At 47.8% G+C, this 24,540-nt stretch overlaps 1 long non-coding RNA gene across 1 annotated transcript; it reads right to left on the reverse strand.

The window, feature by feature from the left end:
- Window positions 1–7,810: 7,810 nt before the first annotated feature.
- Window positions 7,811–15,673, reverse strand: LOC138917752 (uncharacterized). Its single transcript, XR_011426196.1, has 2 exons — window positions 14,974–15,673; window positions 7,811–8,281 (listed from the first exon to the last, which is right to left on the reverse strand). It is a non-coding gene; the product is annotated as an uncharacterized lncRNA (long non-coding RNA).
- Between the last annotated feature and the right edge of the window lie 8,867 nt (window positions 15,674–24,540).

Below are 24,540 nucleotides of genomic sequence, written 5' to 3' on the forward strand. Positions count from 1 at the left end.
GGGTTTAGTTATTTTCTGAAACGAAGCACAATTAAATTAGAATAATGAACATGCTCTTTAGAGGATTAATTCATAATAAGCAGGCCATGTGCTACAGCTCACAGAAGAAAGGGCTTGAGGACCAAAAGCTGTTTTTTCTGCCTAAATACGAAAAGTACATTCTGCAGAGCAGAACAAATCAGCTAATGACATCCAGAGCGCTGGCCAGCCCCAGAGCGGCACGGAGCTGGCATCTCGAGTTAGCGCAATCCTCACCGATGCTGCTGCCTACCTTCCCTCCCTGAGAGGGCTGGCAGCCCGTGATTTGCCTGGCTCCTTTCTCCTCAGCACAGCTGACAGAGGACATGCTGGGCCTTCTGAGTTCTAGCCCAGGAAGCCCCAACCTCCCACAGCCTGTAGCTTCACGAGCTTCACCCTCAGAGCTTCCCAGAGCCCATTCATTCATTCATTCTTTCATTCTTTCATCCAAGGAATGTTTAACTGAGCTCCTGTTATGTACCAGGCATCCATGGATACACCCTTGGGATCCATGAGTGAAGAAAACACACAGAGACTTCTTGCCCTTCTGGAGGTTACATTCTAGCATGCAGAGACAGACAATAAACAGTAGAAATAAGAAGAAAATGATGTGGTGTGTTAGAAGGTGATGAGTGCTAAGGGGTAAGTGGGGCTGAGAGGGCTGTGTGGGTGGTTTGCCATCTTAAATATGATGGGTCAGGGTAGGCTCATGGAGAAGGTGTCAACTGAGCCAAGACTTGAAAGAGATGAGAAAGTGGGCCACTTTCAGGAGTGCCCCAGGGGTCAAGAGTATTCCAGAGGAAACAACTGGAAATAACACAGGGCAAAGCCCTAAGGTAGGAGTGTGGCTGGCGAGTGGAGGAAGGACAAGGCCAATGGGGTCTGAAAGGAGGGAGTGGGAGGTGAGTGGGACCAGATCCTCCGGGGCTTTGGCTTCTGCTCCGAGTGAATGGGGAGTCATGGCAGCGTTTGAGCAGAAGTGGGACATGATCTGATTTACACAAAAGGCTCTCGGGCTGCTGGCTGAGGATAGACTTTCTGGGGCGGGGTGGGGTAGCTGGAAGCTGGGAGACCTGTCAGGAGGCTAACAGGCGTCTAAAACTCTAGCCCCAGTTTCTTCCATACCATGTTCTCCGGACTCCCCAAAGTACTGAGAGCAGGTCTCACAGCCAGGCCTGGAGGCTAAGAGGCCCCTGTAGGGCCCTGCCTCCCAGAATAGTGGTTTGCAAGCAGTTGTGAGGCATGCCCAGAAGCATTATTCCTTGCTTTGCCCAGCAGACCCTTCTACAGCCCCTTCTCAATCCTCCCACTGACCCATGGACCAGAAGGACGGAACCTGCAATGGAAGGAGCCTTTCAGGCAGGGGCCAGCTCTGCACTGTCCCTTTGGTTGTCTCAGGCTCCTCTGAGAGGGAGATACCCTCTGAACCAGGTAACTGACAAAGTGATGTCAGAGGGCCTCTGCTGTGCAGCTGCCACAGAAACAGGGGACAGATCAAAGCAGGAGAGGACCAACATCTGTGGCAACCAGAGCAAGGAAGAGGTCCAAACAAACGGAATGAATAAATAAGCAGATGAATGATTGATGCGTGGGGGGATGAATGATTAATGAATAAATGAATGATTGATGAATAAACAAGTGCACAGCCCAGAGCCAGCTCCACCTCTCTGCTCTTTTCTTCCTTTCTCTCCTGGGAACCAAGGAGTAAAGATCCTCCCATGGCCCTCGCCTCTAGAATTCCCTGCTAGAATTGGGATCGCACTGTTTCTGATCCCAGAGGGGGCTTTGGCTCAGGAGCAGGGGCCTGTGGCTGCAGGGATGGAATGGAGGAAGGAGGGCAGAGAAATTGGAACTGGGTGGAGGATACCTGGGGTGGCCTGTAGGTTCTCAGGGAGGAGAGCTCTGAGGCTCTCAGAGGAGGGGAGGATGTGGAGGAAGAGGGTGTTTTAAAATGTAGGTTTTATTATTTTTCAGGTACGGTGAGGCCAACAGATCAGGAGATGATTGCCATTTAAAAGATGGTTTGTTATAGATCCCAAGAGAAGGGGGCATGCCACACCATGGAGGTGGCTCCATGGGGAAGCACCACAGTTGGTTAGGAGGCAGAGGGAGCGAGGGGAAATGTGGGCAAGAGCCTTTATTGTGGTTTCCACAGGAAGGAACGGCAGGCAGGGTAAGCAGCTTTAGGATTGGCCAGTTTGAATAATTTCACTGGGTTCTGGAGCATAGGGGCTGTTCCTAGTGGTCCAGTCCCGGGCCCTGGGGGGATTAGGGTAGGGGATATTGGTTTGGAGCGTAAGAGCTCAGTAAAGAAGGTGGTTGGGGGTATGGACTCTGGATTGGTTGGTTTGCACATGAAAGGCTACTGGCAGGTGAGTCTTTTACTATCTCTAGGAATTGGCTAACCCTGGGAGGGGCAGTCCCGCCAGTGTCCGCAAGGCCAATGTCAAAGCATTAAAAATAGAGAAAATAAAATACATGTTTACTTCAGAAGGAAACAGTAGAGATTTGGGTTTTCCTTTTCTTAGTCTCACGCTAGACATTCTACAGACGCTGAGCCTTGAATTAGTCTCATTTTAGGGCCTGTTAGGATAAAGAAGTCCATTTCAACTGAGTGTGTGACTCTGTCATCCCAACAGGCAGGACCATTCTGGTGACTGAAATTTTCAGATACTTCTCTCCAAGAGGCAGGCTGGCGATAACTCCAGCTCACGCCCAGGCACCTCCTCCACTACACTGGCACCCCTCCAGACACCTCTCAGAAGAGTATGTGTGTATGTTCCACTTTATTTTCTGACCTTTAATAGATAATCATAATAAAAATGGCTCCTATTTATTGAAAGCTTTACTAAGGGCTAAATGTGGGGCTATGAGCTTTGCGCTCTTTATGTCATTTAATTCTCTCGTCAACCCCAGGATGTAGGTATTTTTACCCTCATTTTACAGAGGAAACTAAGGCTCAGTGAGGCTGAGTAACTTGCTGGTAAGTAGTGGAGCCAGAACTGTGCTCAGATGGTCGTGGCCATTTGGAGCTGAAAACTGAAGGGACTTTTCCTGCAGCCTTCTTCTAACAATGCTGCTGATCTTTCACTCTTCTGATCTAGTCGTTCTTAACCCCTTGGGGGCTGCAGAGCCCTCTAGGCACAGGATTAGTGTAGAGCCTCTTCCTTGAAAATGCACATTTTGCATTTTGCACAAGTACATTTCCCAGTCAATTTCAGGGTCCACAGATCCCCTGAACTCACGAAAACCTGTTTTGGGCATTCACTTTCTGCAGCGACTGTTTTTCTTTCTCATAACCCTAGGGCACAGGGCAACCCTCAGGGCCCCAAAATCACCCCAGTAGGGAGTGGAATCAGATGGGACACGTTAATCAATGAAAGCTCACTGCATGCTCCTTCCATAATTGCATTCCTGCCTTTTCATCCTAACAGCCAGCACTTAGGGTAATTGCATTCCAATAAGGCTCCCAGGTCTGGGGCCTCTGGGGCCTGCCCTGGAACCTGTTGACACACCATCTGCTTCCAGAGGAGTTCTGGAGACCAAGACAGCCTTTTAAAATTCTTCTGTGTTGTCTTTGCTACAAGAGAGACGAAGGACTCTGTAACGGATCTTGTCCAAAATCCCACTTTCTTAACCCACTCACATCATCCCCAGAGCCAAGAAGTCTTCCTCCCGCCCAAGCTGTCTTTCCAAAGTCAAAACAGCAGCACCTGTTATTCCAAGTGGATGACCTTTGGAGACACCTGGCACCTGAGCAGGGTGGCCACCACCAGCCCAGCTGGGCAGCACTGGCTCAGGACTAAAGAACTGAAGGGCTTGAGGGCTCCCTCAGGAGCTGGGTGTTGTGCTGCCACAAACACCCTCAGAGTCACTCACTGATTCATAAGATTTATTGGAACCTCCCTAAAGGGCTCCTTCTCTTCGCAAAGAAAACCCACGATACAACGAAGTAGGGAACCCCCCAAGAAACAGGGAAGTTTCATGAATCCAGAGAGTCTTATTTCTAGAAACATAACTTCCTCTAAAGAAAATTCATGTGTTCTCCAGGCACGTAGAGGTCCATACAATTAACAGAAAAAGTGCAGGGTTCAAAGTGATTTGAGTTTCATTGTTTCCCAAATAGAGATGGCTCTTCTGCTTGCCCCCACCAAAGGAATGAGGTATAAAATGGAGAGGTCTGGTGTTTGTTATATGACTTACAGATGCCCCTTCCCCCATCACAACCCTCGAAGCTTCTTTCCTGTGGAGAAAACTCTCCTCTGGGGCTCTTCTTCCTCTCGGGTTTGAGCCCCAAGAAGCCCCCTACAAGCCCAGCTCCCTGGTGCTGCATGCTGAGGGCTGAGAGCTGATTCCCTCATTCCTGTTGAGACCTTCCTGCTCTCGCCCAGAGGAAATGGATTGTTTCAGGATGGAACTGTTCTTGCTGCAGGAGGAAGGGGAGAGGTGATGAGTATTTTTGGGTGGTTAATCCCCCCTCCAACATTATAATCCTTGTGGCTGATCTGTGGTTTAGCAGAAAGAGCATCGACTTTTCAGTGTCGTGGGCCAGTGTTTGAATCCTGGCTCTGCCAATCGAGCTGTGTGACATTGAGCAAGTCACTTCACCACCCTGCATCTCAGTTTTCTCCCTGCTGGTGGCGGAGAGGGAATCAGATTTACCTTACAAGGTTGAAATTGAAGAGACAATGTGCCACGGTGCTGGCCTTTGATACTTGATTGCCTTTGCTTCCTTCCCTACATGAAGGCGCAAACTTCTAGAGCATTTTGCAGATGTTAGAAGGTACTCTCGTTGGGTTCAGTGCTATCAGTGCTCTTGGGCTGGCCCTTCTCCCCAGCCTTGCCCCCTCCCCCATTCCATTCTTCCTTTATCCTAATCTCTCCGTCTACCTGTAGCAGATAGCCTAACCTCCAAACCATTGCTTCGGGCTTTCCCCAGAGAACCTGATGCTCACTAACTAGGTTGGTGTCCCTCCTGTGGTTCACAGCAGTGGCCAGTGCAGCCTCACAAACGGGGTCACCCGTGGACGGGTCAATTGGCCCACCCCTGCCTCTTCTAGTTTAACACAAGGGTCCTTACATCCAAGTCTGTTAGGGCTGCCATGCTCTTTTTGATGGGTGGTAAGACTGCAGACTTTTCACTGTGTGGGGTGGATCCTAAATGGGCATCAGCCTCCTGGGGATGAGCAGGAACCAGTGGGACTCCTCCTGTTGAGGGCCATGCCCACTCCCTCACTTCACTGTTACCACCGCCCTTGCCAGTGTCACCGCCCTCCTGCTCACCCTTGTCGTCGGCACCCAGCACCCAAGTCAGGACTCTCTGTGCCTCAGGAAACTAACACCCGAAGACACAGTGACCAGACTCTCAAAGAGGACCCCAGACCTACCATTTTGGGGGGATGTTTTTCATGCTTACTGGTTAAGTAAACGGAATCTTGAAATTCCCAAATCAGTTCGGGGGTGGGGTGGGGTGGGGGTGGGGAGAGAAGGGGTCAAAACAAGCCAGAGGAGATTAGGGATTTAATTAAACTGCCTGTTTGGCTAAGAGCTTTTACGTGCAAAGCTGCTTTGCATGATAATGGCAGTTTATCTGAACGAAGGAAGTTCTTTTACACTTAATTACTGTAGCCAGGCCAGAAAGCCTGGCTTCTCCTTAATTCTCCTCCCCAGGGTGGGTGGGGCAGCTTCCCTCTCAGCTTCAGCGTGCTGGCCTCTGCCAGGGACAGACCCTTAGTCATCTGTCCCAGTACGAGGCCTGTCCACTCACCAGGTGATACCTAGGTGAGTAGAGGGCCTTCGGAATGACTCAGCAAAGTCAGGTCTGGTTCGGGGTTGACCCCTGAAGGCCCCTGTAGGGCTCCCCAGCTGGCCAGGGCAGCAGAACCCCCAAACACCAAACAGGACCGACGTTCACCTGGTAGGCTCCTGCTGCTGAACAGCAGCCCTGGACTGGCAGAGGTTTGGTGGCTGTGTGTGCTGGGTCAGGGCGGGTCTGGACCAAAGGGAGACTCTCTGGCTGACTTGTGAGGCCGGCCTGAAGGTGGAAGGGCTGCATTTTAGCGTTCGGTGGTGGTAGTAACTGTTTTCCAGGTAGAAGAATAGCATTCAATGACTGGACAGGATAAAGGGAGAGGAAGATGGAGAGGTTGGTGGCGGGAGTCAGACAGCCCTGCTACAGATAACAGGAAGCCACAGGGAGATGGATAGAGACTCCAGACACAGGGGCAGGCTAGGGAAGGGTTAAAGGGCTTGGGAACTCCTGTTTCCAATCACTTGTCAGCCCGCTTGCTCTCATCCTTATCAGCAGGGATAGGGCTGCGCGGGAGAGGCTCCGACAGCTTTAGTTTCCAAGCTCTTCCCCAACTCCAAGCTCTCAGCATTCTCATTACCTTCTAAGGGCTCCCCGGCTCAGTCTAGGGGGAGGGTGGCGGGTAGGGGCTGGGAACCCAAACACATTTAATGGAGTGGAGTGTGAGTTACTAAATACAGCCCGGGGGTGGCTGGGGGCTGTAGAATCTCAGAGTAAACCTTCAGTCAAACTGCCCCTCCTCCACTCCCCCAACGTAAAGCCAGATTAGTGCAGGCTGCGTCCTCGCTCCTATTTAACTCACCATTGGCTAAAACCCTCCAAAGTTTTTCCCTTTTGCAGTTACTGCCCAGTCAGAAATCTCCATTGTTTATTTGCACAGTGACTTTTGCAACTCAAGCAAAGGACCTTTCATTTCGGGTGAAATTCATCTTGGTAGATTTGACCAATGCCAGCCTTTGGAGAGGTGTGCGGTTTTCATTTCTGCCATCTCGCTATTTACTAACCGTCCCTGTTTCAGCCATTAGGGAATTTCATAAACCTGCTTTCTATATCTTCATTTAAGTTGTTGATTTAAAAAGATGTTGCCTGGGAAAGGGCAGAGCTATTGGTCACACCAATATAGATTGTCTTCTGGAACTTGACATCAACCTGTGGTCCGTATCCTTAAAACAGCTACTAGTCTCCCAACCTGTGCTTCTCTAACTGATAATCCACCAATGTATCCAGAAGGCTACCGTGAGAAAAGATACATGCCTTTCTGAAATCCAGTACACTTGGTCCCCTGAATCTCTCTAATTTGCCATTCTAGTAACCCTGCTGAAGATGGAAATAAGATCCATGTGATATTTTGCAGTAGACAAGAAATATTTTATGAATGCAAATGTCAACATTATAACTACAATTTTGTAAGGAGCAAGCGTTGCTTGCCAGGAAGAACTGGTGTGAGTTTCAGACATGCCAGGGAGCTGGGTCTGTAAAAGAGGACTGACTGAAAGAAGAAATGGGGATCCAAAGGGGATTTGAGTTAGTCGAAAGTACGGACTGGGGCAGCACTGTGTGGAAAAGCCATGAGGTCCAGTGATTTTTGGGGTCCTGGGACTGCAAGAGCAGATCTTGGGCTGGAACCAAGATTTTCCCCTGGAGAACCAGCCACAAGGCCTTGATTTTTCTAGAAACTCCAGGCAGGTTCTGAAGACCCCAGACTATTGGAGTCTCCATGCCTCTGCTAATGCTGTTCCCTCTGGAATCCCTCTGCCTGCTGCCCACCTGGTGAACATGTGGTCGCCCTTCATTTCCACTGCAAGTCTTACATCCTCTAACAAGTCTTGCCTGCCTCCTTCTCACCTCTGATTCCAGACTTTCCATGTAGAACTCACTACTTCTCCTGCTGTGACCTTTTGTTCCCTGTATAGTTGTCTACATTTGCACTAAAAACACTTTATTGAACAGAGGAAAGAACACAGCCTTTGAAGAGCAGAAGACTTAGATTTCAGCTCTGGTTTTACTTCTTATTTTAACCTCTTTAAATCCCAATTTCCTCATCTGTAAAGTTGGGACAAGAATAAGTACTCAATAGAACTGGTATGACGATTCAATAGATAATGAACCAAAGCACTGTATTAGTTATCTTTTGCTGCATAACAAATTAACCCAAATTTAGTGGCTTAAACCAACAATCAACAGTATTGCACACAGTTTCTGTGGGTCAGGAACTTGGGAACGGCTTAGCTGAGTGGTTCTGGCTTGAGGTTTCTCCTGAAGTTGCAATGATCTGAAGACTTGTCTGAAACTGGAGGCTGTGCTTCCAAGATGAGTCACTTGGCCTTTGGCAGAGGTTTCAGTTCCTCGTTGGTCAATGGTGGGAGGCCTCAGTTCTTCTCCATGTGGACCTACCCATACGGCTTCTTGAGTGTATTTACTACATGGCAGCTGGATTTTCCTGGGGTGACTGATCTAAGAGAAAGCAAGGTGGAAGTTGTAATATCATTTATGGCCTAGCCTCGGAAGTCACACACCACTTTTTCCATAAATTCTATTAGACACGTGTCAGCCCTTTTCATTGTAGAAGGGCACTATACAAGCATGTGAATACCAGGAGGTGAGGATCATTGAGGCCCATCTTGGAGGCTGGCTATCATAAGTACTTAGCCCAAAGTTTACCAAAGCATGTCATATTGTAAGATGGAAACAACCTAAGTGTCCATTGACAGATGAATGGTTAAAGAAAATGTGGTATATATCTACAATAGAATATTATTCAGCCTTGAAAAATAAGGAAATCCTGTCACTTATGACAACGTGCATGAACATGGAGGACATTACTCTAAATGAAATAAGCCAGACATGGAAGACAAATATTGCATGATCTCATTTATATACAGAATCTAAAAAAGAAAAAAAAATGGTTGAACTCATGGTAACAGAGAGTAGAATGGTGACTACCAGAGGCTTGGTGGTGTGTAAAAAGAGCAGATATTGATCAAAGGGCACAAACTTTCACTTGTAAGATGAATGAGTTCTGGAAACTTAATGTGAAGCATGATGACTGTAGTTAATAATAATGAATTATATACTTGAAATTTGCTAAGAGAGTAAATCTCAAGCATTCTTACTACGCATGAAAACATAACTATGGGAGGTGATGGATAGTGTGTTAACTAGTTTGATTGTGGTAATTCACAGATCTGTATTCTCTACTAGAAAAATAACCTCTTGAGGATAGTGACCATGTCTTGGTTATTTGTATCCCAAGAGCCTAGAGTAGCGTCAAGCATATTGGTAGGTCCATACTAAACGTTGACGGAGAATACCTGGATGAAGGCTTGAGACAGTTGGTCTAGTGGCAGGCTCAGAGTGACTGGAGAGAGTTCACACCCAGATGTTAAGTAGAATTCTGTAACTCAACCATGTATCTGTAATTATCAACCTATATAGAATCAAGACCTGACAGTTCCTCACATTTTGATGCTTGGGTACCAAAGATGTTTGACATCAAAACAGCAGGCAGGGCAGGCAAAGTTCATATGATTTTCTTTGGAAAAGAGTCTCTGAGCAGGAATTTGGTGTGGAGCGATGATCCCAATCCTGAGATTTAAACAATGAACCCACTGCTGTTTAATTCCCCGGGCCGAGGCAGACATGGGAAACTCTTGATATTTTTGTCATACTCAAATTCCTATCTTGATGACTCCTGTGTCCTTCAAACAGGCAGAACAATCTCCCTTTCTAGGAGTCTCTGATGCACATTTTTTTTGAGCTAATTAAAAGGTGCACAGAGAGTTTCATGTCAGAGACTGGCCCGGCTACTCCTACCCTCTGAGCGGCAGAGGATCTGAGTCTGTGAGGTAATCGATACTCTGGGCAATATTGAGTTTCCAGACATCTAGCTCAAATTGTAAGCCTTGCCCCCAGCCTCTGGGCTTGAAAGTTCACCGATTGTCCTTTTCCCACAGACAGAGCCCTCTGTCCCTATGCTTGTTTGTCCCGCTTCCCAACAAGAAGCCACTCCCTTGGGGCTGCACCTCCTGGAGCCTCGGAGACAAAGACCGATGGAGGAGCAGGTGTCCTCTCAGAGATTTCCCATGTAGATCACATTCCCACTTGCCTGAGGTCCCATTTCTCCCCAGTTCCTTGAAATCTCAAACAAGTGGCTTTAATTGGCTCTTTCTTCCCTTCTTAAGGCTAGGGTAAGTGTGGCAAGAAGAGGGAAGCTCTTTTTCTGTTGGGCTGGGAAGAGCCTGGTTGCAGTGATCAATATTTCCCCCCTGGATAATAAAAAGAAGATTGATACATGAAAATTACAGATGGGACACACCAAGGGAGACAGATGATATTTGAGTTGCATCTAAACCAAACCAGGTCACCATATGGGACTCTGAAAGGAAATTAAAAATGCTTATTGATTAAAATTAAAAATACCATAATTGCAGGGCCAGCCCAGTGCCATAGTGGTTAGGTTTGTGTGCTTTGCTTTGGTGGCCTGGGGTTCATGGGTTCGGATCCTGAGTGCAGACCTACACACTGTCCATCGAGCCACGCTGTGGCGGTGTCCCGCATACAAAATAGAGGAAGATCGGCACAGATGTTAGCTCAGTGACAATCTTCCTGAAACAAAAGGAGGAAGATTGGCAACAGATGTTAGCTTGGGGCCAATCTTCCTCACCAAAAAAAAAAACCCCCAAACAAACAAAAAAACCATGATTGAGTCTGATATTATGTATCAGGGACCATTGTAATCCCAGGCAACTAGACTCTGGAATGACCTCCATCTTGAGCGAGCTTCTTTTATGCTATTTATTTTACTTTCCATAAGTATTTAACCAGAAAGAATATTTTTCATAGAGACAGCATTGAGAAATATGGCCAAGGGAGAGTTGGGGACTTGTACATATGAGGAATTCTTTGGGTGTAGGATCAAGACGATGTGACTCTATTGACTTTCAAATTCTCCCTCTGCATAGCTGTGGAAAGAATTGTGTCATTCCTGGTAGAAAACCCAGCCAAAATATTCCCTTGGAGATAAAAACATAGAATAAGAGTTTTAAGAAACATTTTTGGGGAGTCAAAAGAATGTTAATGAGATGGTTGATTAAGTTATACAAAGAAGTTGGAAGTAAAATACTTACGACCAGTTGAAATATTTAAAAAGATACTGAAAGAAAATGAGCTTTCAGAGAGGAAACAGGGAGTGGGACAGAAAGAAGCCAATAAGAGGACAGCATGGAAACCAAATTGAAGAAGCAGGAATTTTAATCAATGATTATTAGAAAAACAACCATTGTTGATTCTTTTAAAAAACAAATTATGTTTCCAGGAAAAGGGACACAAAACAATTAGTCAGCCTTGGGAAGACTGCACCATGTTGGATAAACTGTGAGGTTTACGGATAGTATCTCTTCTTTCCTCTGCGATGAGGAATACCATTCTTTGGATCATTTCATTCCCTTGACAATCATTTATTGAGCCCATTCTACGTGCCATTGCTTGGCATATAGGCATGCAATAAATATATTTTAAAAGTCCTTACAACTCTTTGAGTAGGTATAATTACTACCCTCATATTGTAGATGAAGAAACTGAGGTCCAAAGAGATTAAGCACTTGTTGAGTGCCACAGTTAGGAGGAAGCAGAGGGACAAGGATTTGAACCTAGGAAGTCCTGTAAACCACCACAAAATACCGCCCCTTGATAAGTTCATGAGTAGCTGAAATACAGGACAGAAAGTGAAAACCACTCCATGGGTGATCCAAGCCAACTGCAGTCAAAGTTCTAACCTTTGGCAAGAGAAGGGAGTGATGGGAAGGACTCCCTGGAGGGATAGCATTTGAGTTGGGTCTTAAAATGTGGGCGAGATTTCCTAAGTAGGTGTAGGGGGAAGCCACTTCAAGATGGAAGGGATGACATGAACCAGTGCTCAGAACTGGAAAAACGAAAGGTGAGTTTGGAGAATGTCACAATTTCAGTTTGTTGGGGAAACAGTTCTCCTCCATGGGTGGCAGCAGATTAGCTGGAGTGGGTTGGAAGCACTCAGGAACAGGGCTTCTCATACTGTCAAGCGCACATGGGTGACCTGGGCATCTAGTTAAATGCAGCTTCTGTTCCAGGAGTCTGTGGTGCCAGCCCCTGGGGATGCCCAAGCTGCTGGTCTTGGATCACACTGGGCATCTGGGCTCTTGAGGACCTTGCTTTCCTGGCTCAGAGTGTGGACTTTGTTAAGCCCAGGACTGCACAGATCGATTCTGAGCATGGAAACAAGGCGTTAGAAAGATGCTTGGTGGTACTGTCGAGTGCTCTGGGGGGAGTTTGGGCTTTGGTTCCTTTAGTTCCTAGTTTGTAATCCTCAAAGCTCAGAACACTGATTCAGTCGGGGTTCAGGCAGGAAAACAGAAACCACCCCAGCTAGTTTAACACAGTTAACCTGGCCCCTGGCTTCAGATTGTCACTTATTCCCCAGAGCTACCTAGAAACTATTCCTCCTCTTCCTCCAGGACTGGCCATAATCTGTCCTATTTTCTAGGGGTTCACAAAGGAGATGAAATGTTGGCTTGACCTTGGGCCGTCCTTGTGGGCCTGTCCAGGTAAAGGCTCAGCCCTGTCCCCGAGCACACTTTGGATCAGTTTTCTGCAACTGGCAGATCTGCTCAGGGAATGAAAAATGCTGCTAATATCAGCCTGAAAAAAACATCATCAGGAAATTAAATCTGTGGCTTTAAAAAATCCCACACTGCTTTCTGGCACTGCTCCGTCTCCCAACAGGGATCTCTCCCTCTGCCTAGGGGCCTCCTTCCGGCCTCCTCCCCTCCCTATCTGGTCCTCCCACCCTCCGTCCCCTCCTCCCTTCCTTTCTTTCTTTCTCATCCCACGGGACCTCTAGCCTTTCTTCTTTCTTCTCACTGGGCTCCTCCTTTGTGGCCTCAGGCTTCCCTTCCTGTCTCCAGGCCTCCAGCTTTTCCTCAGCTCCACGGAAGCATCTGTCTGTCTCCTTTTCATTTCCCATCAGGGAATCCTAAATGCTGAATAGGCCCTTCAGACTAGGCCCTGAAGGAGACTTGGCTGGGGCACTGGGGAAGAGGGGAGGGGTGCCGGGGCCCTGCCGGGGCCATACAGAAGCCCATTGATAGGCAGCCCCTCAACACAGACAACCCAGTCCAGCCTCCATGACTCCAGGCAGAGAAAGGTGTCCCTTGAGGCCCTAGCCAACATCCTGGCCATCATGAATGACCTCAGTGTCTGGCTAGTGGGGGACCTTCACGCTGTACCCTCCAAATCCTTCAGGCCTATCAGCTCCACCATCGGTGTGAATGCATTCATCTTGAAAATAATTTGTCAGTACATCTCCATCAGCAGTGCTGATTGCATTAATTGGAAGAATTAGCTCTTTGTGGCCAATGGAAGAATATGGAGCCAAAACACACGGAACGCTTTTCCCCAGTGACCCAGAGACCCTTGGACGAACTCCTGGGTGCCATGAAAATGGATCGTTTTGCAGAAAGAATATCATTGGATGTTTATTTAACATCACTCTCCATCCCCCCACCCCCCACCCCAGGACCTTCGAATCCCTCTCACATCTGGCTGCTTTTCTTCCTTCACTTTTTTGTGCAAAGCCAGGGCAGGGAGGAAACTTCATCAGTCTGAAAACATCCAGCAGCAAAGTGTAAATTTAATGTGCAGAGAGGCCATGGGAGGGGGACTCTTACATCCTGGGGGTGGAGGAGTAAGGATAGAGCTGTTTCTGGACCACGTGTCTGCCACCAGGAGCTATGTGACCTTAGGCAAGACACTTAACCCTTCCGAGCCTCAGTTTCCTTACTGGTAAAATGGGGGAAAATAATAAACACATGCTCATAGGGCTGTTGGAGGATGAAAGGGGATAATACATGCAGAGAGTCTGGCACATAGTGGACAATTGATTGATGGTAGCTACTATTATTGTTGCTGGGATCAAAATCAGAACAGAATCCCAACTGTTCCTATATCTCAGAGACTCACTGTTGCTGGCCCCATTCAGGGAGACAGATGGGCAGAAGTATATCCAATGAGGGGAGACAGGTGGACAAAAAAGCATGATCAAGGGGATTGGATGAAATGACAGGCCAATGGGATGATGGACAGATGGAACATCTCATGGGGAAGGCGGATTTATGACGATCCAAAAGAGATACTGAGAGACGGTTGTCCTGTGGGAGGGACAGGTGGATGCGGGTCCAACAGGGGAGACAGAGAGATGACAGGCCAAAGTGGAAGACAGATGGTGGCAATTTCATAGTGGAGTGGGGGGTGGGGGCTAACTCTATGACTGGGAGAACAGATGGACAACATGCTGATGATGGGGTCTGGGCTTCCTGTTTAGTCTCTATTCCTCAGACCCGGACATCCCTGAATTCATAAGAACCCCAGGGGCTCTGTGGGCATTTGAGAGAGAAGGGAGGAGTGTCACATGACCTGAGAAGACACTGAGCATCAGGGTCAGCCTGGCCTCCGTGCCTTCCCCCTCCCACAGCCCCTCCCTGGGTGGCCCCTCAGATAAAGGCTCATCCATGTTGAGAAGGAGGAGGAGGAGGAGGGGGGAGGAGGGGGAGGGAGAAAACAGTGTTTTGAAAGAAAAGGGAAGTAAAAACTGGCTACGAGTTTTATTTATTTAAAATAAAGGTTCAGTTATGCTTGACTGTAAACATGCCGGCCCATCCCTCTCTCCCTCCCTCGCTCTCTTCTGTGGCAGAGGCCTCAGACCACACAGCAAGCTGGGGGCAGGAGACAGAAGGCCAGAGTAGGCCCTGGGGAGGGGTGGGATGAGGGTGCCCCAGGGGTGGGGAGGGGAGAGGAACCTAGAAACTCGGTGACCTGGTGAGCACAGCTGTACTGGGCTGGCCCCAGACCTACTGGCCCTCAGCTCCCAACCCTTCAGCACACAAACCCGTAGTAGTCCAAAGGGCTTCAATTCCACATGCAGCACACACGGCCCTCAACATACGGATGGGGTAGCATAGACACGCACACAGACACTCACAGGTGCACAGGCCTTTCTCTCACCTGCCTCTTGCCTGTGTTTCTCTCTTTGTCAGAGATAGACGGCAGGGTCCTAGAGGAGGTGGGCAGAACTCCAGTGGTGAGTCACATTTTCTATTTGAAGTAAAAATCCTTACCTGCGTTTTATCTTCTTTCTTTCCGGTTCCACCTGACTTCCTTCTGTGGTTTTCAGTGATTGAGCCGTTTTGGGTGGCCTGTAAGAAACCATGAGCTCCCTGGAGAAGGGAGACAGTGTGGATGGAGAAGAATCTGGAGTAGAGACAGGTTTGGGGGACCCTGCCTTGCAGATCCTTTATGAAGTGGTTGCTGGGGCCGATGCTGGTGGCCCAACTGGCCAGGGAAGGGCTGTAGTATGCAGGGTCGGGAGGGACTAGGCAGGAAGTGTTTCTGATAAGAGGTTTCCCCTCTTGCAAGCTCCCCTCCTTTCCAGACCCAGCTGCGGGATAAGGGCAGGGAGCTTCAGAGGCGACTGCTGCAAGAGCCAGCCTTTGGGACTGCAGCAGGAAGGGCTGCGTTTGCAGGGGCCCCTGGGGCCTGAAGAAAGGCAGCCTTTCGGGATAAAAATGACCCAGTGACCCGGGGAACCCAGCCAGGGCTGCCTTCCTTTGGGATCAGGAAGTTCAATCAGACTTCACAAGGCCAAATCAGTCTCTAAAGAAAAAGAAAAGAAAACGAACAAAAAACCCCCTCTGGGTTTGTTAATCCAAATTGCTGAGAGGAAGGAGAAGGTCTGGCCTCAGGGCGTTTCGTGCTCCAGGTTGGTCCCACTTGGAACTCTTCATAACCCGTTAACCATTAATAGAAAATGGAAGAGTGCACCGACAAGGACCAGGCTGGAAGCTCTGAGAGGGAATCCAGCCCAAGGGAGTCTTCTGCTGGGGATGGAGTCTCAGGAATATGTGTCATGCATCTGTTTGCAAAGCGTGGAGCTCCTTGGGCTCCTACTGTCTCCTGCTTGCTCGAGGCTCAGTAACTTGGCCATCTGTGGTTGACTTGGACAGCTCACAAAGGAGCTGGATGTACTGCAAAGGAGCACTCACTGGTTGGGGTGAGGCTTCGGGCCTTTCTCTATTGTACCAGTGCCCCTTCCGAAGGATTAGCAGCTTCTATCTATCCCTGGGGGCTGCACTGTAAATGCCTGTGGAATGCTAATTTGTGGTTGGCAGGAGATTGATTGGGAAGGAGTCGAACAATGGCAAGAGGAGGCTGAGCTCCTACTTTCTCCAGGAGCACGTGTGTATGTGTGTGTGTGTGTGTGTGTTTCTATCTTCCAGGAGGAATATAGCCACAAGGGCACAGAAAAGATGATTGAAGGAGAGGATGAGGATTAAGTCACCGATGGCCAGAGTGGAGTCTGTGAAGCACAAATTCAGGGAGATTTTTGATAGGAGTATGTGACATCCCATCACTTTTGCCAGATTTTGTTAGAAGTAAGTCACTAGGCCCAGCCCACATTTAAGAAGAAGGGAGTACACAGTAGAGCCATTTCGGAAGCTGCCTATGACACATAGAAAGATCCCAGCAAAGTGCCTGGTACATAGTAAGTGCTCAGGAAAAGATATTGTTACTTGGTCTAGTGATATGTTATTCTGGGCTCTGTGCTAGTTTCCCCTCAGTGGCCTGGGGCTCTGCTGTCCCATCTTCATCTCTGTTGGAATTGCTGGGTTTTCTCTAATGGGTTTTCCCTCTGCTTTCTGGGTGAGGGCCAGCAGAGGATAGATGCTAACTCCTACTCACACTGTCTTCCTGACAGCCTCTTCATGAACGTGTGTGGTCTTGTGTTGTGGTCAGTGTACAGATATTTTAATTTCCTGCTCACCTGCTCAGTGGAGGATCTGATTTCTTCTTGCATCTATTTTTTTTTCTCCGGCAGCCTGTGGACAGGTATTTCTGTCTGACCATCTGGTAGCCATTCGCATTTATGGCGGCTTGAGAAAGGAATTAATTTCACTTGTTTCTTTAGCCGTATCTGTCTTCTTTGACAGCATGTTACCTTTATCACCTCTTAAAATTCTTACTACATTGGTCCTTCTGGTACCTAGGGGACTCTTTAGATCCCCTAACTTTGTGCAATGGCATCTCCTTCTTCGCTTTAGCCTCTCACACCTTTCTTTTTGCACCAAGGTTTTAAGCATCCTAGATATCCTTCTATGTCTGTACCTCTCCCCACCCACTGCCCACTGACTGATGGATTCAGCTTGACTAGACCAGGCCTAAAGTAATCAGAAAACAATCAACTGAAAGAGAAAATCTGCCCCCTGCCCCCTGCTGTCCCTTGGAGATTCCTGAGGCCTTTGGTCTAATTCTGGTGGTAATTTGGAGAGGGCAGGGTATGGGAAGATAGAAGCAATTTCTGGGCAAGAATGAGGTGGGTGGAGCCTCTTCCTCCTGCTCTGGTTTTGTATCCTGAGTGTCTCAAGGCCCTACTGTCTCCCCTAAGACTCCCAGTAGGTAGAGAGATCATGGATTGGTATCCCACTTAACAAATGGGACACTGGGGCTTCTGTTCAGGTGTCTCAGGTCAGCCCACCATGCTCTGTTGTATTTTTGTTGGAAGGAGTGTCGGGAAGGCAGTGGTTATGTACTGAGCTATCTGGCCATAGAATACAAGCACTTATGATAAGAGTCATGATATGCCTTCCCTGAAGATGATGCTGCGTGGAGTGGAGGACTAGGATCCTAGTCAGAATGAAGCCAACCACTGTCTCCTAGGATCTTATAACTCCTCCCAACACCATTCACGTACCACTTTCTAATTGGTTAATGGACATGGTCACCATTTCTAGGACCTGTTGCTCTAGGGTAGTGGTCAAGAGTGTACACTCTGGTTAGACAGGCCTTGGTTTGAATCCCAGTCTCTTCATTTGCTAGCTATGTGACCTTGACTAGCTTTACAAAGTCTCAGGTTACTCATCAGTAAAATGGGTATGTGATGGTTTCTATTGTTATAGGGTTGTTATGAGGATTACATAAAGTAATAAATGCAATAGTATACATAGCATAGAGTGCCTGGCACATAGTAAATCCTCAGTCTGTTATTAGTTTTATTATCTCTGCACCCAGGACCTTCCACCAGCCGAAGCCTCCATTTTTGGAGCTTACCATCTCTGCCATACATCTTACCTGCTAGGGACTGTCTCTTTCCCCCACTCCCTTGAGTGGGAGCATCTGATGACCCTTACATCAATCTCTCTCCTGGACGCTCTGTCCCTGGGACCTGGACTCCCCTCCCTGCAGCCCCCACTCCACACTCCTCTCAGCATGCAAGTCAATCTCCAAGTCCTGTCAGCTTGTCACTGTGGAGTGTCCTCTCAGGGCTGAGGGACAGTCCGGCTGGGAGGTCTCCCTCCTTATCATTGATGACCTCATCATGAACCTTCCTGAGGCACTGAGGAGAAATGTACAAAGTTCAGACCAGTTGTTATTTGTTACCCCTCTCACCCACCCACCCCCGCAAAGTTAACAGAATTTAACTCCCTTAGACACAGAATTGAGTCAAAACCCTTTTTGTCTACAGACATATAGCGAATGTTTCACTCAGCTGGGGAGCTGTGCTGTGCTGAAGAAACTGCCCAGGAGGCCAGATGGGATGTCTGTGGTGGGTTGGGTCTCTCAGTGTGAGAGGAGGTCAGACGAAGGGAAGAGGGAAGCGTCAGTGTGGCCTGAGGCTCCATGGAGATCCCAGGCTGTGTCTACAGCCGCTCCAGGCTGGAAGCTTCCTCAGTTTCTACAGGACACCCTGGCAAAGCAGTGCCCCAAGAACAGCTAGTCTCTCTTATTTGGAAACTGGCACACTGGTTTCCACAGCAACAGGACTTCTCCACTCTGTCCTCTCTGAGAGCCATCTCAGAAGCGTTTTGGCATAGATATCAAGGCCCAGGGTGAGCAGACTTCTCAGAGAGGATGAATCATCTGCATACTTCATCCAAAGGGAATTGGACTTTCTAAGCCCAAAGGTCTCATGTGATGTAAATAGTGAAGCTGAGGCTAGGATGTCAGGGTGTTAGGGAGGCTGGCTATACTCAGAAAGCAGGAATGCTGAGTCAGGTGATGGAGACAGATTTTGATGAGTGTTGTGAATTACTGGTTTGGCATGGAACATGCAATGGCTTTGTACCAAATCATCGAGGGGGAAAAAGGATTGGCACCAGCAGAGACCCTGACTTGCTCTAGATAGAGTGATGGTGTCTGTGAGCTCCTGCTCAGAGACCTGGAGAGCTTGTGAAGTGTCACACAATCCTTCCGAGGAGGGCGAAACTGATAAGCTGTCCCCTAAAGGGAGGAGGAGAATCATTCTTCTGGCTCAGTGACAACCGTCTTGCCCATCAGGGGTGGATAAAGGCTATTTCTCAGATAGGACAATGGAAATGAGGGGTTAGGGGTGGGGGTGATCTTCAGGTGGGTAGGAGTGAAATATCTTGATTTGGAGTGAAGGTAGTTTTCCTTTCTGATTGTTCCAGAAGAGGACAAAATTGACTAGATGGTGGATGACAGTTGCCCTTTGCATAGAGGCTGGATGTAGAAGGAAAAGTACAGTGCTTGAGAGTTCTGCACAGTGGTTAGGTACTGGAGGAACTGGAACTTACTTTGGGAAACTGACCATTGATAGGGTCTTGTTTTTACCTTGGTTATTTCCCTGTTTCTTTTCACATTTGTAACCAACAAAGGAAGAAGGATGAATAGATCTCTGCAGTTTTTATATTAGAAGATCTTGCTAATTGCTTTGTGATTTGAGCAGGTGGATGAGATTCCTGATTTCCATAATTATCTGTGCCTGGAGGTTTATAGAGGAAAGGATCACTGGGTAGATGAAACGCAGTGCCTACGAGTGGGGAGTACACTCCAGGGCGTGGAAAGAACTTCCTTCAGACAGCTGGAGACGACCTTCTGTGTGGGTAGGTGGGGACATAATCCCTTTTATCCCGGCTTTCGTTTGCTTAATTACCTCCTTAGCAGTACTCTTCATGGCTGCAACAGGTGTCAGGCTTTGTAAAGGCAGACACTGAGAGCTGGCCAAGATCCTTCGTCAGTCCTAACTGTGTGGCTGGACCTTCAATACCATGAGGTCTTGTTCCCAATTGCCGTCTCTTGTCCTGGGGATGAGAGATAAAGTGTTGTGTTCATTTCTGATAGAAGTCCGGGAACCAGTCAGGAAGGGCCGCCCCTCCTTCCGCATCCAAGAAAGAAACTACAATGGAAGAATTAGAGTGGGAGGACAGGCATGGGGGATGGATACCAAGGGCTTTGTCCTTGCCTTGGAAAATTGTCCTATACGTTTGCAAATCACAGGGAGTTAGCAGAGAAGAAACAACCGGATTCTTTTCATCACCTTAGCCCACATATTATCTTGAGATAATGAGCACTACACTACACTTTGAGGGAGTGCAGAAACATGGGAAGTGCATGATTATGTGATTTGGGACACTGGGATTTGAGACTGCCCTGGCCAGTTGTGGAGCCTTGGGGAAGTTTCTCTGGCTTTCTGGGTCTCTCCAGTTTTCTCCTCTCTTGGTGGGGGTAGGGAGAGTGGGTGGACAGGGATTAGGTGGTCTCTATTCTATGACTCACCAGCTACAGCACAGCCACGTCTCACATACCCAGCCAAAGATGTTGATTGCTCTCAGCAGCCTTGCACTCTCCCCTCTCCTGCCTCCCCAGTGGGTTATCGTGCTGACTCGACTAACACAACCCCCATCTGGATGCAGTCCAAACGCCAGATGTGCCCCCGATTAGCGTCGGTCTGGGGAATGTTTCCATGACTGAAAGGTCAGTGTCGGCTGGAAGTGCCCAGAGTGGGCTTCTGCCCCCCACCCGTGTCAGCTGCAAGAGCTGAACCTTCCATTTATCTCGTTGGCCCAGGATCTTAGTTGGGGCAGCAGGGGATGGGGGCAGGGGCTGGCCAAGTCCAGGAGGGGCCTTGTTTTACTGGCCTTCCCTTTTTGCTCTCCAGCGAAGGACAGAGTGTGATTTTCCACTTGGAAGAGACTCCAGGGGTGTGCAAAGAGGGAAGTCCTGCTGGTGTGTAACTGAAAACACTTTGTTCTCCTTTAGATCTTCAATGTGCTCATGTCTCTTCTGATTTTCTTAGGGGGCCGTCACCTCCACTACGGAAAGAAAAATGAACGATAATGTTGTGATGGGCTGGGCTGCCGTGTTTTGCCCTATTTACAGGTCATTTTAAGTATCGTTTCTACACTTCAGACGGGCTTTCATGTTTAATTTCATTCGTGTAGGGCTATGCTAGGCTTTCCTCTAGGTAGCAATGAAAATTAAACACAATTGAGTTTGATGTGTACCTTATTGATTCCAGACCGTTTCAGTAGACTGTGACACTTCAGCGACCTGCAAATTCTACACATTAGAGTTCATATTTTACACAAATGCTGTACACCCAAGACGTGGGCTCGCATTTCTACCAGCAACATTTAGCTCCCAACAAAAGACACAGGCCCTGTCAGAGATGAAAGCTACTAATGAAGATGCATTACAGATGATATTTATGGTCACTCCCCCTAGGAAAAAAAAAAGATTCATGAATAATTTCATGGAAATCACAGCAAAAAAGGAGTAACAATTTCCTCAATTCTACATTGTCCTTTTGGTTCTCTGTAGGCTGCTTCTTGTCCCATAAGTCATCACAATTTTATTTCAAAAGGATGAGGTAGGAGAGGGGAGATTGTATGTTAACCTCGCTTGGGAACTATTGAGTAATGAAAACTGCTCAGCATCTTGATTGACTGCATCTGGTCATGGCAGAGTTTCTCTTCTTTGTGTGTGACTGTACCGGTGAAGTGTACACTTCTGTGGCCTGTGGTTCCTCTGGCAGAAGCATGCTTGGAGAAGGACACCTGAGCAAAGGGAACAATTGGTAATAGAACAAGGCAGGGTGGGTGGGTTCTGACCAGTCCTTGATTTCAGGGTATTGTGTCAATCACCTTTCCTGTGCAGCTGAGCTGGGAATTAGAGGCTTCATTCAGCCCCAGGTGGGAGAAAGGGAATTTTTACTAGAGGGCATGGCCTTCTGAGGCAGGGGAAGAAAGTATCTTCTGCCAGCTGGGGCAGGGAACAGAGGTGAGTCAGAACAGCTTGTGGATTGTGGTATTCCCCTCTGGGGGTCACAGGGCCACTTGTAAAATGACGCCTAGATGTTGGTCGACAGCCAAGGTTCTCAGCCTGGGCTGCACATTAGAATCACCTGGGAGCTTTAACAGTCCTGATGTCCAGGCACCGCTTCAGACCAATTACATCAGAGTCTCTGGGGTGAGACTCCGGCTGAGTGGTGGTCAATGCTCTGTGGGCGATTCCCATGTACATCCAGGCTTGAGGCCCACTGAGCTAGGACCTTGCTAAGCAAAGTGTGGCCTGAGGACTGGCAGCATTGATATCACCTAGGGTTTGTTAGATATGCAGAATTTCAGACCTTACCCCAGATCTACTGATTCAGCATCTGCATTTTAGCAAGGTCCCTGGGAGATTTGAAGTTTATTAAAGTGTAAGGAGCTGTGGTTCTCAAACTTTGCTGCACATTAAAGTCACTTTGGGAGCTTTTAAAAATCCCAGTGCCCAGGCCACACCTCATACTAATTAAATCCGAAATTTCTGAGGGTGGCATGCAAGCATCAGTTTTTTATAGGTTGTCAGGTGACTCTGATGTCCATGGGTTCTTAACCCTGGCTACATATTAGAATCACCAGGGGAGCTTTTAAATACCCAGATACTTGAGCCCTGCTCTCGGAAATTCTGTTTTAATTGGTTTGGAATAGGCTGCAAAAGGCTTCCTAGGTGATTCTAAGATGGAGCCAGCAAGAGCCTCTGTTCCAGTATGTTAGTCCAGCTTCACTGAAGGGACAGCCAGCTTAAAAACCTTGCTACAAGTCAATGGATCCAAGAACAGTTGAAGGAAAAGAATGACCAGACCATGTCTAGACTTATCTGGTCTCAGTGTTTTGATATTTGATCACCTTACATGTGACGACTGCTGTACTTTTTCATAATTTCAAGTATTTGTATGCTCCCTTACTGTTCTAATAAAGTTCCTTTTGAAAAATTCAACCTCAATTCAGCTGAATTAAGAGACAAAAGCAGTGGTCTACACCTGGGCTGCAGGAGCTAGGAGCAACTGAGGGATCAGGTGGGATAGAGGCAAGAGAGGGCAAGGTGGAGAACTTGGGTGAGCTGGGGCCAAGAAGAAAGAATGAAGAAGCCCCAGGGGGACAAGAAAGAGGTGAGCTGATTGTGATTTCCTTCTTTTTTTTAAATTTTTAAAATTTTTTTATTGCAGTAACGTTGGATTATAACATTATATAGCTTTCAGATGTACATCGTAATATATTTCGAATTGTGTGTAGATTACATCATGTTCACCACCCAAAAACTATAGTTCATCACCACACATGTGAGCCTAATCACCCCTTTCACCCTCTCCCCTTCCCCTCCCCCTATGGTAATCACCAATCCAATCTCTGTTGCTATGAGTTTGTTTGTCGTTGTTTTTATCTTCTACGTATGAGTGAGATCATACAGTATTTGACTTTCTCCCTCTGACTTATTTCACTTGGCATAATACCCTCAAGGTCCATCCATGTTGTCACAAATGGCCAGATTTCATCAATTGTGATTTCTTGTCCCTTTTACCCTATGATACTTTCTCATCATTTCCAACATGACTATAGAGTCAATTAATTCTATAGAGTTATTGGAAATCCAGCAAGTAAAAACACAGGGTACCCAGTTAAATTTCAGATAAACAGTGAATTGTTATGTATGTCCCATGTGATGTTTGGGACTTATACTAGAAAATGATTTGTTGTTTATCTGAAATTCAGTTTTAACTGGGTATCTTGTATTTTATCTGACAACCTAGTCTATGGACAACCCTAAATTCTCAGTGTTGGAGTATCTGCCCTGAGAACAGGGCTTTCTCTGGGCCTTGAGTGGACTCTTACCATCTGAGGTGAGGTCCATGCGTGTTTGTTTGGACCCTGGCCCCATGAGGTCCACCATCCTGGCTTCTACAGGGCTTGGTTAACAGCCTTAAACTAGCACTGGCACGGGTATGTGGGGAGTGACGCTGTGCCTATGGACAATGTCCTTGAACTTCATTTCTTTGGCTTAACTGCAGTCCTTGGTGTTGAGGTGGTTCCTGGGAGTTCCTCATAGGTACCCTCTTTTCCCACTGTCACTTGCCCAATTTAGGCTGCGTATGCCCAAAAGAAAGGGAGCTGAAAGGCCTTGATGGGCTGGAGGTGATAGTGATGAGCTGATGGTGACTCAGACATATGTAGGGAAAGGAGGGTTGAAAAGGAAAGTATGGTTCTGAATCACAGCCATGGCATGTCCCTCAAGAGGCTGTTCAGTGTCTGCGCCTGGGTGTCTGGTTTTCAGCAGAGGCTGCTCCACTGAAATATCTGAAATGTTCAGAGTCAAAAGTGCAGTTTCCTGTTCCATTCAGCTCTGAACACGCCATCCCCTGCTGGCTTCAGAGTATTTGGGGGCTTGAGGGAGGGGAAAGGGAGGCAGAGACTGGGAAAGAGCCAGCTGCCAGCAAGAGACACACATACCCAAGAGATGTGCAGGATGAGAGACATGGAGGGGGAGAGGGAGAGGGGAAGGGAGGAGGAGGATAGAGAGAGATGGAGAGAATAGAGAGAGGAGGGTAGAGAGAGGGGAGAAGGAGGGGCACG

Source organism: Equus caballus, chromosome 15 (genome assembly GCF_041296265.1).
Source record: "Equus caballus isolate H_3958 breed thoroughbred chromosome 15, TB-T2T, whole genome shotgun sequence".
Taxonomy (NCBI): Eukaryota; Metazoa; Chordata; class Mammalia; order Perissodactyla; family Equidae; genus Equus; species Equus caballus.